At 49.8% G+C, this 14535-nt stretch overlaps 1 protein-coding gene across 4 annotated transcripts in view; it reads left to right on the forward strand.

Moving 5' to 3' along the window:
- LOC146869588 (butyrophilin subfamily 2 member A2-like) overlaps positions 1 to 14535 on the forward strand; it is a 253067-nt gene that overhangs the window by 197361 nt on the left and 41171 nt on the right. The gene's annotated exons all lie outside the window — the stretch shown is intronic.

A 14535-nucleotide genomic window follows, 5' to 3' on the forward strand; every position in this document is an offset into this window, starting at 1 on the left:
TTATTCCCTTGCGCGCACGCACTTCGTCGGAGACGAAGAAGCGTAAATTCAGCTGTTTGTGTATATTGCTCCCAATTTCCCTCTGAGAGTCCCGAGCTGGTGCTTTAGGCTATGTGTGGGGTTTATTTTTTTTTTTATTTTTTTTTGTTTGAAACCGTTTATTGCAGTCTTCAAATATATACAAGTATGGGCCTACAACCATTCTGGCCGGCCGCTAGAGTGACAGGAGAATATGACATACATACAAAAAAGGCTCTTGGCGTTGCAGAGAGGTAAATCAGGAGGTATCAACGACGTGGGCCACATAACTCCGAGCCCGCAATACGGTTTCATTTTATAAGAACACAACAACACACAAAAACCACACCCGCAAGGCAACCCGCAATCCGAAATGACAGCACGTGCTCCGTAAGTGGGGGACCCCAACCATCCAAGAGAATCTAAAGAGGGGAACGGGAAGAGAGCACGGACCGGGGGACCCTGTGCACGGGGCCGGGGGAGGGGGTCAACTAGGGGGACGGAGCTGGCGAAGCCGCCGGCAGCAGCGGCGGCTCACAAATACCCCCGCGGTATGCGTTCCAGGGGCCCCAAACTTTCACCCACGCCCCAGGCTTACCTCTCGCCACGTACACCACCTTTTCTCGGAACATGCACCAATCCATGTGCTCTTTCCAGGCCGACACCGCCGGGGGCCTCTGGGACCCCCACAGCTGCGCGATGTCGCGCTTAGCTACCATATATCCCAAAGTCACCCATCGCGTCTGCGGAACCGAGTAGTCAGTTGGTTCCCACACATTCAGCAAGCATCTCCTCGCTTCAGGCAACAGCGCGACACGCGTAACCACTCGCAGGACCTCATGCACACCACGCCAGAATCGCTCCACCTTCGGGCACTCCCACAGAATATGCAAAAAAGTCGCCAAAGCACCACACCCACGCTTACACAGCCCATCCTCGGCATAGCCCATACGCAGAAGCCTTGGCCCCGTCATGTAAACCCGGTGGAGGATCTTTAGCTGGACGAAGCGAAGGCGAGCCGGTATGGCCACCTCCTTCGGAGAGGCCACTGCGGAGATCCAGTCCTCGTCGTCCAACTCCAGCCCATCGGCAACCCAGGCCTCGCGGAGGCCAGTCAGCAAGCCCGAGCGATCATTAATCAGTTTTTTATATATGAGGGAGATCGTGCTGTCCGGAACATGGCCATCCAGCACTCTATCCTCCAGGGGGGATGACTCCGGAATGGAGGCGACGTCTGGGAAGACGGAGCTCAGTGCGTGGCGGACCTGCAAGTACCGGAAGTATTCACTGCCCTGCAGCTGAAACTCCGTCTGCAGCATCTCGAATGTTTTAAATCCCCCCCTCGTCCAGAGGTCCCCCACTGTACTGATGCCGATCGTGTCCCACTTCTCGAAGCCCTTCGAGGTCCACAGGGAGCCCAACCTCTCAGACGCATATAGCGGTGACGCCCGGGTCAAACGGTCCTTCCACCCCATAGCTGCGTAAGCCGCGTGCCATACTCGCACCATGACACGCGTAGGTCCCGTCAGGCGGGGGTCGGGCGCGCCAGAGTAGAGCGCTCGATTGTAGTCGCCACCAGGCAGGAGCATCTTGTCCATTTCAAATGCCGGGTTTAAGGCTGGCCCGTAAAGGCCATGATTAATTGCAGCTAGCTGGGAGGCCCAGTAATACCGTTTAATATCCGGGAGGGCGACCCCCCCGTCGTACCACGGGAGCGTCAACTTCGCCAAGGCAATACGCGGCCTCCCGTCCCAGAACAAACGACGCTGTAGACTCTCCACCTCACGGAAGTAGCGCACCGGGACCAAGTCCATAGTGTTCTGGAGAGCGTACAGGAAGCGTGGCAACGACATCATCTTAAACAATGCCGCCCGGCCGAGCGGCGAAAGCGGCAGGCGCCGCCAACGCGCGACGTCCTCCTTCAAGCGCTGGAGGGGGGGAAGCAAATTCCGCTCGTAGCGGGCCTCCGGATCCAGAGTGATATAGATACCCAGGTACCGGAACCCCTGAGATGCAATCTGGATCGGACAGTCCCGCGGGAGGATGGGAGCCTCCCCGGAAAGCACATACACACATGATTTAGCCCAGTTGATGACAAGGCCTGAGTTGCGACCGAATGAACGCAAAACATCAACCAGGACAATCAGTGATTTACGCGGGGAGGCGAGGTACAAAAGGATATCGTCAGCATATAGGGACACGCGGTCCTCATACTCGGGGGTCCAACGGAGACCACGGATGGAAGGGTGCCACCGCAGCCACTCCGCCAGGGGTTCCAAGGCCAGTGCAAACAGGAGAGGCGATATGTGTGGGGTTTAGTTTGTGTTTTTTTTCTACTTGGGATAATGCCGCCTCCAGATCTTCCCGCTCCTTTGCCGTTTCCTTGTTTAGGGCCGACACCAGTGCTATGCACTTCCCCCTAATGACCGCCTTAAAAACATCCTAGTTGTTTTGGGGAGAAGTGTCACCTGGGACATTCGTTTGGAAGAATTCTTTAATCGCTAGTCGTAGCTCGTCTCGGCAAGACTTGTCTGGCGTCAGCGAGGGGGGGGGGGTGAGTACCATTTTGGGAAGCCCTGCGTTTTTCCACCCCAGTTCAAACCCAGTGACACAGGACCATGGTCAGATAGAGAGATGGGAATGATCTTAGCTCCTTCGAAGGTTCCCTGGAGGTCCTGGGATAGAAAAATGTAATCTAGTCTGGAGTAGGTTTGATGGGCATGAGAATAGTACGTGTAGTCTTTAGTGGTGGGATTGAGAAATCTCCACGCATCCAAAAAACCCAGGTGCAAGAAGGCCTGTTTTAGGGATTTAGGGAATCTGCCTCCTGAGTATCTATGTGACTAGGAACTGTCGTATGTTGGGTGCCAGGTGAGGTTTAAGTCCCCCATGACAATTACGTGACCCTCAGAAAATCCACCCACCATGTCCAAAAGTGTATTCACAAAATGTGCTTGTCCTGAATTAGGGACGTAGGCCGAAACAAATGTCACCGATCTACCTCTGAGCTTCCCTTTAACCATTACCACTCTCCCTTCTTTGTCGGTCTGAATGCCCTCAGTTTGAAACGTAATGTTATTGTGAAACATTAATGCTACCCCATTATGCTTCGTTTTGGTGGAATATCTGTATGTAACCGAGTAGTGTCTGTGTCTGAGCTTCAACTCCTCCGACCTTTTAAGATGCGTCTCTTGGACTGCCACCAGATCGAATTGATGGTCCTCCAGGTATTTCCATATTTTGTGCCTCTTGGTCGGCGAATTCATGCCCTTCACATTCCATGTTGTGATGGATATCATTCTGTGTAATGTCCCTGCTCCCTCGCCGTACGTTTTCCCTGAGGACTCCCTACCTTCCCCCCGATCCATTATCTCTCACCCCTACCTTTTCTCCTTCACCCATATAAAGCACTAAGTAGCGTAGCACTATCCCACTCCTCCCTCTCGCCTTGCTTCTCCACCATCCCTCCTCCCACCTATTAGAAATTAACACATAACCAAAACAAATAACAACAAAGGTTGTCCGCAGGACCCTCACGAGTCCTGCTGTTACGACCGTTCTTGTGAAGAGCGGCAAGCCGGGGATTCTGCCCTCGCCCGTCGCCTCGCTGTCGCTGTAGCAGTGTCCAACGTAACCTAGAGCAATTGGATTGAGGGCCCTTGTCCAGATCTGGTCCACATGCGTGAGCTGCGGAGCATAACGATCTCTTCCCCAGGCTCCTCGCTTGTTCAACCTCCTTAGTCAGTGCATCGTCTCATGCTTAGGCGCTCGGAGAGCTCCCGAGTTCTGTGTCATACAGGGCTCAAGTATTCCCTGATGCCATGTGTATCTCCGTAGGCCTCCCTCAGGCGTGGCACCTGGTTAGTCGCCTTTGGTCACAGACTGCCTTTAGGTTGCTATGTGTTGGGATGTGCCAAAGTGGGAGTCTGCAGTTTCTCGAGACTCTGTCATCTTGTGCCTTGATCCTCAAGTGGTGCACGGTTCCGTTCCCGCAAATGTAGAAATAGCCGGCTTCCTTGTACTTGTCTTTTTCCTTTTAAGCTTTTCTGTCCAACCACTTTCTGCAGTTCAGGGCTTGGGTGACCTCCCCTTAGTGATTGTTTCCCAGTTCGTGGAGTTGGACCGAGAGGGAGCATTCCGTCTGAACAGTGAGCTCGTTGTCTCGTCGTCGTGGATTGGAATCCCGAGGAGCTCGATACCGTCTTTGAGTTCAGGGACATGGCACTGTCTGTTTTTATATTCAAAGGCTAGTCCAAAGGGGTACGTCCAACGGTATCTTACCTGGTCACGTCGGAGCTTTCCTGTGAGAGGTCGGAAGGATTGCCGCCTTTGAAGGATCGCTGGTGCCAGGTCCTGGAATAATACACATCGAAATCCTTGAAAGGATATGGTGTCCTTCTTTCTGGATTCCTGTAAGATAGCCTCTTTGACTTTATAGGAATGATGTTTGACAAGAACGTCCCGGGTGCGACGTCTCTCTCCCGGCAGGGCTGGGTCCACCCTGTGCTCTCTTTCGATTTTAATGTTCAATCGTTTAGGCCCAAGTACCTCTGCGACAAGGCCTTCCACAAACGTCTCTATGTCCGAATCTTCCGCCCCCTCCTCCAGGTCCCTAATGCGTATATTCTCGCGTCGTGACCTATTTTCCAGGCCCTCGCTCTTCAAGATAGCCAGTTGCAGTTGCGACTGCAGAAATTGTACCTTATCCTCTGTGGCCGCTGTTCGCTTGTCAAGCAGTTCCAGCAGTCTTGAGCCGATAGAATCCACGTCCTGTTGCAGAGAGGTCATTGTTTCTGAGAGATCCCCTTTCAGTTGGGCCATGGGGGCCTGTAAGTCTCCTTTTAATTCAGCACTTAGATCTGCTTTAAAGTCATTTAGGGAACTGAGCAGGTCTTCCTTGGTCAGGGCCATGGCTGATTCAGGGGACTCTTTCTCCTGGGTTTGGGGTTTCTCCGCCGGAGCAAAGTAGCTAGATACTTTAGAGGTCACCTTTTTAGGTGGCATAGATGCGGTCTCTAGTAGGAGCCCGTGCTCTACAGTCTCCTAGTTCTCTTCTATTTCTGCCTCGTCACTGATGGCTCACCCTCAAGGGTCCCCGTGGCAGCTATTGAATCGTACCCCTACGAGGGGAGCAAGGGTGCTTGTGAGGTGGGACCCAGCTGCGGCAGCCATCTTAGGGTCAGGCAGTCATCTCAAAATCAAAGCACCCACTGAGAGGCACACAAACTTCAGATCCCCGGGCACACAAGCTGTCTGCGCTCCTGCCGAAGGATCAATAGGGCTCAGGCCCACTTCAGTACCTCAGGCAGGGCCACATGTCTTTGAGTACCAGGTACCGCCATGATGAAGTGAGGCACTGATAGGTAATGGCACCTCCTCACTCTGGTGCTGACTTAAGCGACCCCCAATGCTTCCATATGCTGCCCACTGGCAAAAAAGGGCTTGCGCTATGAGGCAGAGACCCCTGCCCACCTCCAACGTGTCTCCAGGGACTCTTCTCCTTACCGGAGCCTCGCAGGGTAATAGATAGCCCTGTGCGGCCGGCTGGGAATTAAATGATTCAGAATAGATCAATTTTGTTTGGGTCAGCATGTTTTTCTTTACTGGAGAAGAGGTAAGCTTATAATATTAAGAAACTGAGTCTAAATGGTTGTTACCAGAAAAATATGCAAACTTATTCAAGTATGTTTTGAACTACCCACTGGTGGAGTTGTGCAATGTTCTCATTGTGTGTAACTGAAAACTGCATGTGAAGTTCTAGCTATGTGTAAATAATGGTGAGCATAGTGATGATAACAAAAGATTTCACCATAATTAGAAAAATTGAAATACAAATCTTCAGTTTTGAATATTGTGAAATATTCTAGTTCAGAAAGCATTTTCTAGACTGTGTCCACATACCAGTCATCAGATATACTGCCACGAGTAATTACATTATCCTTAACAACTTTAAACACATAAGTAATCTACCATTATTAAATTATTATTATTATTAAAAAAATTTATAAAGCGCGTAGTCACCCGGAGGTATCCCAGCGCTAAGAACCCTACCTCTACAGGTCAGAGGGCCGGGAAAGGAGGGGGGTAAGGGAGGGGAGGGGGGGGGTAGGAGTTCGGGGTTCCGGAAGAGCAAGTTGCTTTTAGGGAAAAAGGTGGGTTTTCAACCACTTCCTGAAGCGTAGGTAATGTGGTTCAATTCTCAGGTCGCGGGGGAGTGCATTCCAGAGGCGGTCGGTGTGGACTGAGAAACGTCTTCCGCCTGAACGTGCCTTCTTAAATCTGGGAGTGATGATGAGATTCTCCTTGTCAGAACGGAGGGATCTAGAGGATTTATAAGGTTTGATAAATTTTCTGAGAATAGGGGGGCCTTGATTTTGTAGCAGTTTGTGGGCTAGGCACAGGGCCTTAAATTTGACCCGCTCCCTAATTGGGAGCCAGTGAAGGAGTTTTAGTGCTGGTTTGGCCGAGGCTCTGGCAGGAGTATTAGTGAGAATCCTTGCGGCGACATTCTGAATTCTCTGAAGCTTGTTCATTGTTGCTTCAGGGGCGCCCAAGTAGATCACATTGCTATAATCAAGCCTAGAGAGAATCAGGCCTTGAATTAGCAATTTTTGCGAGTTGGGGGGCAAGAGGGGCAGGATCTTCCTCAGTGATTTCAAGAGCCCGAAGCACGTCCCGGCTACTTTTTTTGCTTGCGTGGTGAACGAAAGGTCTGTATCGAGCCACACGCCTAAGCTTTTTACTTCTTGTTTAGGGTCAGGTGGGGGACCCAGACATCCTGGCCAGATGTTCGGGGAGAGAGTGGGTCCTTTCTGGCCAAGGAGGAGAACGTCAGTCTTTGCTCTGTTCAGTTTTAAGGCTGAACTGTTCATCCAGCGTTGAACCTGAGTAAGGCAGTTAGATAAATCTGCTGGTTGTTGGCTGGGATGGGATAATGACACAACTAATTGTGTGTCGTCAGCATAGCTGACGACGCTCACTCTGAATGGGGTGATAACCTCCTCCAATGGGGCCATGTAGATATTGAATAATGTGGGGCTCAGGGAGGAGCCCTGAGGCACGCCACATTGGAGGGGAGTTTCGGAGGAGCAGGTGTTGTTTTCCCAGACCTGGAAGGTGCGCTGGGCCAGAAAGGATGACAGCCAGTATAGGGCGGAGCCTTCCACACCGACTCTCTTGAGCCGCTTAATGAGAAGTTGGTGGTTGACGGTATCGAAGGCCGCACTCAGGTCGAGGAGGATCACTGCCACTGATCCTCCTTCGTCTAAGAGTGCTCTGGCCTCCTCTACCGCTGCCAGGAGGGCGATGTCCGTGCCCTGCCCCGGACGAAAACATGTCTGTGAGCTTTTTAGTCTGTTGTTGTCCTCCAGGAACTGTGAAAGTTTCTTGTTGGCCAGTTTTTCAGCAACCTTGCTGATCCCTGGGAGAAGAGAGATTGGCCTAAAATTGGCCAGGTTTTCGGGATCAAGGGAGGGTTTCTTCAGTAGTGCTTTAACTACTGCCGCCTTCCAGCTCGGGGGCACGACTCCCTGTTGGAATGAGGTGTTGATCAGGTGGGTAAGGGGGGGAACAATGATGGAAGCTACTTCCTTAAGGGTCCGAAGCGGGGCGGGGTCCCTGGGAGATCCGCTTTTAATGGAGTTTAGAGTATTTCCCACTTCTTCGATAGTTACTTGACCCCAAGAGGGGAGGCAGATGGATGTCCGAGTGTTCGGGGGGTCGTTTTCCTCGCACGAACTAACAGGGGGGATTGAATCAAGGATTTTTAGTATCTTTTCTTGAAAGAAGTTGGCCAACTGATGGCATTTTTCCTGATCGGCCTTAGGATCCGGGGGGTTTCTCGGTCCAGGATCTGGGGTCTTCAGAAGTTCTTTTAGAATGACGAAGGATTCTTTACTCGAGCATACTGCTTTTTCTATTCTCTCCTGGAAGAATGCGCTTTTGATCTTACGAATGGATGTTTTGTGAGTTGAAAGGGAGGTAGAGTAAGCGTCTTTGTTAGCTTTGGACTTATCTTTCCTCCAGGAGCGTTCCGTTCTCTTACATTCCTGGCGTAGAGATTTGAGCTCTGGGGTATACCACGGAGCAGAGGACACTCTTTTGGTATGCTTAAGAGTGTCTGTTTTAGGTATTAGTTTGTCTAGCGAAGATGTGATCCAGGAATTAAACTGTATATCGGCCGTACCAGGCTCGATGGAGAGCTCAGGGATGGTGTTTGAGAGAGTGGTGGCCCATTCCGTGGGTACAAGTTTGTGCCACCGTCTATCGGTGACCTGGATTTTCGTAGTTTGAGGGGTTATAATGGGGGCATCCCAAGAGATGGGGACTAGGAAATGATCAGTCCATGGCAAAGTCAGGGGTGGACTGGTGGTGATGTTAGCGACATTGGTGAGGACGGGATCTAGTAGGTGTCCCTTATCATGGGTAGGCTCATTGTTGACCAGTCGGATATTAAATGATGACAGGTCCTGAAGAAGATCTGAGGCTATCCGATCAGTGGGGTCCATAAAGTGCAGATTCAGATCACCTACGATAAGGAAGTTAGGAGCAGAGGAGGCTAATTGTGAAACCGATTCGGTAACGGCATTAAGGAATTTCCCAGGAGCACCTGGAGGGCGATAGATCAGTAGTCCCGACAGGGTGTGGGCCGGGGAGGTTTGGATGGAAAATTGGCAACTTTCACAGTCTTCGATGTGAGCGTTGGAGGTTCTACAGATAAGCTGCTCTCTGTAGATTAAGGCTAAGCCCCCTCCTCTCCCTCTGGGTCTATGTAGGGCTTGACAAAGATAGCCTGAGGGGAGAGCAATGACGATGTCCGAGTCAGAGCTGTCAGATAGCCACGTTTCGGTAAGAAACAGCGCGTCTAACTCCTGATCTTGTATTAACAGGTTGGTCTCGTGTGCATGCTTAGGAAGGGAGCGGCAGTTAAGAAGATCTATCTTAAGTCCGAGTTTGGCTGAGTTTAGGGTGGTAGGATTACAACGCCTACAGTTGGAGAAAGGTTTACCTTCGGTGTGCGTGTGGTGACAGGGCAGAGTTTTTTCCGGTTGGAGAGCACGGAGCATGTCTCCTGAATACACCAAGCGGTCAAGAGGTGGATCCGACAGCGTCCCTGGGCCTGGGTCCGGTCGGGCCCGGACGGGCCCAGACGGGCTTGCCTTGGCGCGCCTTCGGCGCGCTGATGGCGCGCCCGCTGCGCCCGTCCGCTGCTCGTACGGAAGTGACACATACTTTTATACAGGTGAGGGGCGTGGCCTCCAAGGGGGCGTGGCCTAGTCGCACGCCGGCAATGGCGCCGTGTTTGTCAGGGGAGAGCCGCTGTCAGCGCAGGGCAGCTGAGCGGTAGATTTACAGGGTCGAGTCCTGTGCAGCCAGGTAGGAGATGATTATTTTTTTTAAAACACAAGAAAATAAAGTGACACACAATATCACACGTGCATCAAGTTAAAACAAAAGTCTCTGTCTCCCGGCTTCCGCCTCAGGAGTTTCTGGGTTCTGGCAAGCAGCGCTCGTGGGTCAGCTTAAGTACCAGATGAAAAAGGGGGCGTGGCCTCCAAGGGGGCGTGGCCTAGTCGCACGCCGGCAATGGCGCCGTGTTTGTCAGGGGAGAGCCGCTGTCAGCGCAGGGCAGCTGAGCGGTAGATTTACAGGGTCGAGTCCTGTGCAGCCAGGTAGGAGATGATTATTTTTTTTAAAACACAAGAAAATAAAGTGACACACAATATCACACGTGCATCAAGTTAAAACAAAAGTCTCTGTCTCCCGGCTTCCGCCTCAGGAGTTTCTGGGTTCCAGGGTTATCAAGATCTGGAACCCACATCTGGACGCAAACAGGACCTCATAGTGGGTCTGGCCACCCAAGTATAGTCTAGGCAGATTATTTAAAGCTTTCTAGACTCTATACAAGTGATGGATCCAGCTACGAACAAAACCTAATACTATAGCAATTAAGGACTGCTTTAAGTCACGGTTTTTCCTTTCCACAATCCAATTTCCCTGAGGATGATAGAGGGAGGAATAATGCACAGCAATACCAGGGTTCCTCTTGAATCAACTGCCAATAGAATACATTTGAACAAGCCATTCTGAGTTTAGAGGTCTGCAGTGATCCAGATAGACACAATTTAGCGGTTTGCTTGAGACTAGGAGAAGTGTCATCGGTGGACGAGCTGTAGTGCAACTTTTATTTGATGACAGATGTCACATCAAAGGGCATATTGTTTAGTCTGCTTTTAAGGACCATGCTGCCAATGGGGTTTTAGTAATAGGGAAACTGTAGCTGCCATACCTGCATGGCAAGATGCTAATCCCGGATGAGAAGCTATGATTAATTCTAGCCTGGGGCCCTTGTTGAGTATCACCTGACCACCCACTTTGGAAATGCGAGCAAAAGGTATGTTTTGGACACTCAGTAGATAGGAGTATTTTGCTGGACATTTTTTAGGAAATGGTGTGCCACTATGTGAAGTATTGGCAGCAACCATGATGTCACCATCCACCCTTGTGTATGTATGCGTAATTACAGCTACTACAGCAGTCTGAACCGAATATTGTTGATTAGTACCAACATACTGAATAAAAGGCAAGATTTCAGTGGGAAAAGGGTATTCTTGTTCATACTGTAGAAATTCTTGTGTTTGCAAGGTGGAGTCAAAGACCGTGGCGGCTCGCATAGGTAAGAGGGAGGGGGAGGTGGGGGGTGGTGGAATTCCACGACGGGATGAGTAATATTAAATGAATAAATAAATCAAACTACTTACTTTGTGCTCGCCATATCCCCAGTCAAGACATCTGGGTTAAATCCATTGCTCTTTTGCTCACCATGCCACCCCAGTTTAGACCCAGCCATATGCAAATTAGTCTTGACCCTGTGCCTCATGGGAACAGTCCATCACAATCTGCCTAGCAAGGTCCTCCCAGGACCAGAAACAAGCATCCTGAGACCGGTTTCAGGGTTTCACCCCTCATTAGCCAGGCTAGCTTGAATCTTGTGGCACAGTGAGCCCAGGAGTCAAGTCTGGGCATAGCGGGGGCATTTAAGGCGAGTAAGCAAAGACACACTGATGATGGATGGAATGCAGAACAAATCAAAACACACACCCCCAGCTAAGAGATCTGGTTTAAATCTATTGTTCTTTTTCTCACTGTGCAACCCCGGTTTAGACCCAGCCATATGCAGATCAGTCTTGACCCTGCTCTTCATGGGAACTATCCAGCCCTAAGTGCTAAGCCAGGTCTTCCTTGAATGAGAAACGCGCTCCCTGGGACCGGTTTTGGAGTTTCACCCCTCATCAGCCAGGCTAGCTTGAATACAGTGGCACAGTGAGCTTGTGAACCATCTCTGGGCATACCCGGCACACTTAGGGCGAGAAAGCAAAAGACACACAGATGATGGACGGAGTGCAGAACAACTCAAAACATTTACCCATAGGCAAAAGATCTGGGTTAAATTCATTGTTCTTTTGCTCCCCATGCCACACCAGTTTAGACCCAGCCATATGCCAATCAGTCTTGACCCTGCTCCTCATGGGAACATTACAGCCGAACTTCCCATCCTGGTCCTCCCTGGACCAGAAACAAGCATCCTGAGACAGATTTCAGGGTTTCACCCCACATCAGCTAGCCAAGCTTGAACCAGTGGCACAGTGAGCCCGGGACCCATGCCTGGGCATACACGGCACACTCAGGTCGAGAAAGCAAAAGACAAGCAGATGATGGACGGAGTGCAGAACAAATCAAAACATTCACCCCCAGTCAAGAGATCTGGGTTAAATCCATTGTTCTTTCGCTCACCATGCCACCCCAGTTTAGACCCAGCCATATGCAAATCAGTCTTGACCCTGCTCCTCATATATTTTATGTACTAGGTTAGTAGTATAAAATAAATATTTTTAAATGCATGTCCTGTAGTTTTGAGTGTGTTATACATCAATGAAAGAATGGTTGAAATTCTAGTGTGTCTCTGAACTCATCTTGTTGCACTTATTGTAACCACAAAACAATTCCTACACAGTACTGCTCACTGGGTTAAGTATGGGTTGTAGTCCTACTGGGCATATAGCTCTTACTGGCATATTGACTAAGGGCCTGATTCTGAATTTGGATGTGTGGGAGCAGGGTGGCACACCACAGCCCCGCTCCCACACCGCCAAACTCTACCTCTGACTGCCTGCAGGATTACGAGTTGTAATCTGGGTTGACGGTCCTGCAGCGGCAGGCTCACGGCATTGCCTTTCAAAGGCTCATGGGAGAGCCTTAGAAAGGCAGTGCCGTGGGACCACCACAGCACGCTCCAGCACAGCATGGACTGTAAAGTTCATGCTGTTCTAGAACAGGGGGTGCATGCACACAGGGGGCACCCATGTGGCCCCTGCATGCACCCCATTGCCCTGAGACAACAGGGGGCCCTGTAGGGCCCCATTTGCCTCCTCACTGCCACACTTTTCATGGTGGGCTGACCGCCATGAGAAGTGTAGTGGTGAAGAAACTAGTAATATGCTTTGTGGTGCCGCAGGAGCACAGCCAGCATATTGCGAGCATCTGACCGCCGTGCCAGCACCAGGGATCACAGATCCCTGGCAGTTGCTGCAGTCCTCTGGCAGTCTGACCACTGTAATCAGAATACGGCAGTTGGACCACTGGTGTGGCAGTTGCTGCACCGCCACTGTGGGTTTGGCGGTCCTTTGGACAGCTAAACTCAAAATCAAGCCCCAAGTCTTTGCACCTTGGGGTAAGAAATTTGACCCATGTGACTCTGAGGTCGAGGACAGGCCGTGAAGAATGCTATATCCCAGGAGAATGTATCAGGTATTGTAATGATATGGCAACATCCCACATCTAGGATGGTATAATCAGAAACCCAAATCTGACTTCTTGCTTTGGGTATTGGATAATGTTTGTGGAGCCGATTCACAAAGGTCCTCCGCATTCATGGCAGGGACCTCGCCGTCGTGGAAAGGGCCCCACACTCATGGCAAGGGACCTGCACTCATGGCGGGATATCGACAATGAGTGACTGCAGTGCAAAGTTCCTACCACAGCTGCAGGAGCTCTGCCATAAGTATAGAGGCCCTTTGTGAATCAGGGCCTGTGTGCTTATTAGCTACCCTTATGCCTGGTAGCACAGGATTTACATTTCTATGCCACTTTATTTGTAGCATTTTTTTATAGTTCAAGTCAGCACAATAGTATCTTAGGCTCAGATTTACAAAAAGTTTATGCTGTATTTGTGCCACAAAATTGACGCAGACCAGGCCAAATTTTTTTGGGGTGTTATTTATTTTTTAAAACAAAACGTTTTTGCCTAAAAGTAACACAAAGCAGCACTAAGGGCTGCTTTACGTTACTTACCTTAAAGGGGGTGTTACATGGGTGGTATATTGGTGTTCCCATGCAATCATCCATGCTTTTTGACGCAAAACCCTATTGACTAATATTAGAAGACAGGGTTTTGCGTAATAAAGTACACCACTTTGAAGCAGGTGTTTAACAAGGAGAAATGCTTGTACTTCACCTAATGCTTCCCACTTTGCGTGTGTGTCTTACTGTACAGCTCACATCGAATGGGCTATACGTTTAAAAGTTAGTCTAAGCATAGTATTTTCTGCTAGAATGGTGCCCTTCCAGTTCAAAAGAAGCCTTTGCTAGACTCACGCACACACCCTTGCACTATGGCACAAAGTTGTGTGCATGACGGTCAGCACCCTGATTGTGCACCATCGGTAAAGAGAGGGGAAGAGACTGGCACAGCTCTGTAGATATGATGCTGTCCCTCTCTTGCAAAGCAGCATTATTGGGTGCTGTGCTGTAAATCTGGGCTTTAGTGTGGGATTTCTACAAGGGTAGGGGCTGAGCAGCACTTTATCGAGAAACCTCTGAAATCTTAGAGGACTTCCCAATAGACACATCTGAGAAATATAGGCTTGAGCTAAACGGAATACCTTGCTGCTGCTGATGGGAGTGGACCAAAGTATCATCTATGTTGGGGGATATATAAGAAGGAAAAAGAATAATGAGAGAGGCAGATCTACGGGAAGGGATGGTCTTTTGGCTGTGATTTAAAGTGGTAAAATGGGACTCATATTACCTTTAGATCCCTTAGAGACTATACCTGATGGTGATTCTGTAAGACACCTCTGAAGGGACACATAGAGTGTTGGTCATACAAATAAAAAAAAAAACACCTTCTTCCTGTCTTAGCCTAGAGCTTTCATAGACATTAATCCTTTTGATCTGATTGGATTAGCCCAGGATGTGGAAATGCTTCGAGACATATATACAATGTTGTTGGCAGAGACCTGCATGGGATTAGGAGAAATGGCCCTGTCCACAGTAACAAAACATAAACAAAGGCAACTATTGTTTTCATTTTTAATGTGTTGGCTTTGGTGACTCTATTTAGAATCAAGAATGTGAGAAGGGCAGCAATTATTGGATTTCTGAGGATCATAACTTCATTTTCTGTGTTATTGATGTCATTTATAGCTCTTTTCATAGTTCAGCCTCTCCTAATATTGT

This window comes from Triturus cristatus, chromosome 1_1, assembly GCF_964204655.1.
Source record: "Triturus cristatus chromosome 1_1, aTriCri1.1, whole genome shotgun sequence".
NCBI lineage: Eukaryota > Metazoa > Chordata > Amphibia > Caudata > Salamandridae > Triturus > Triturus cristatus.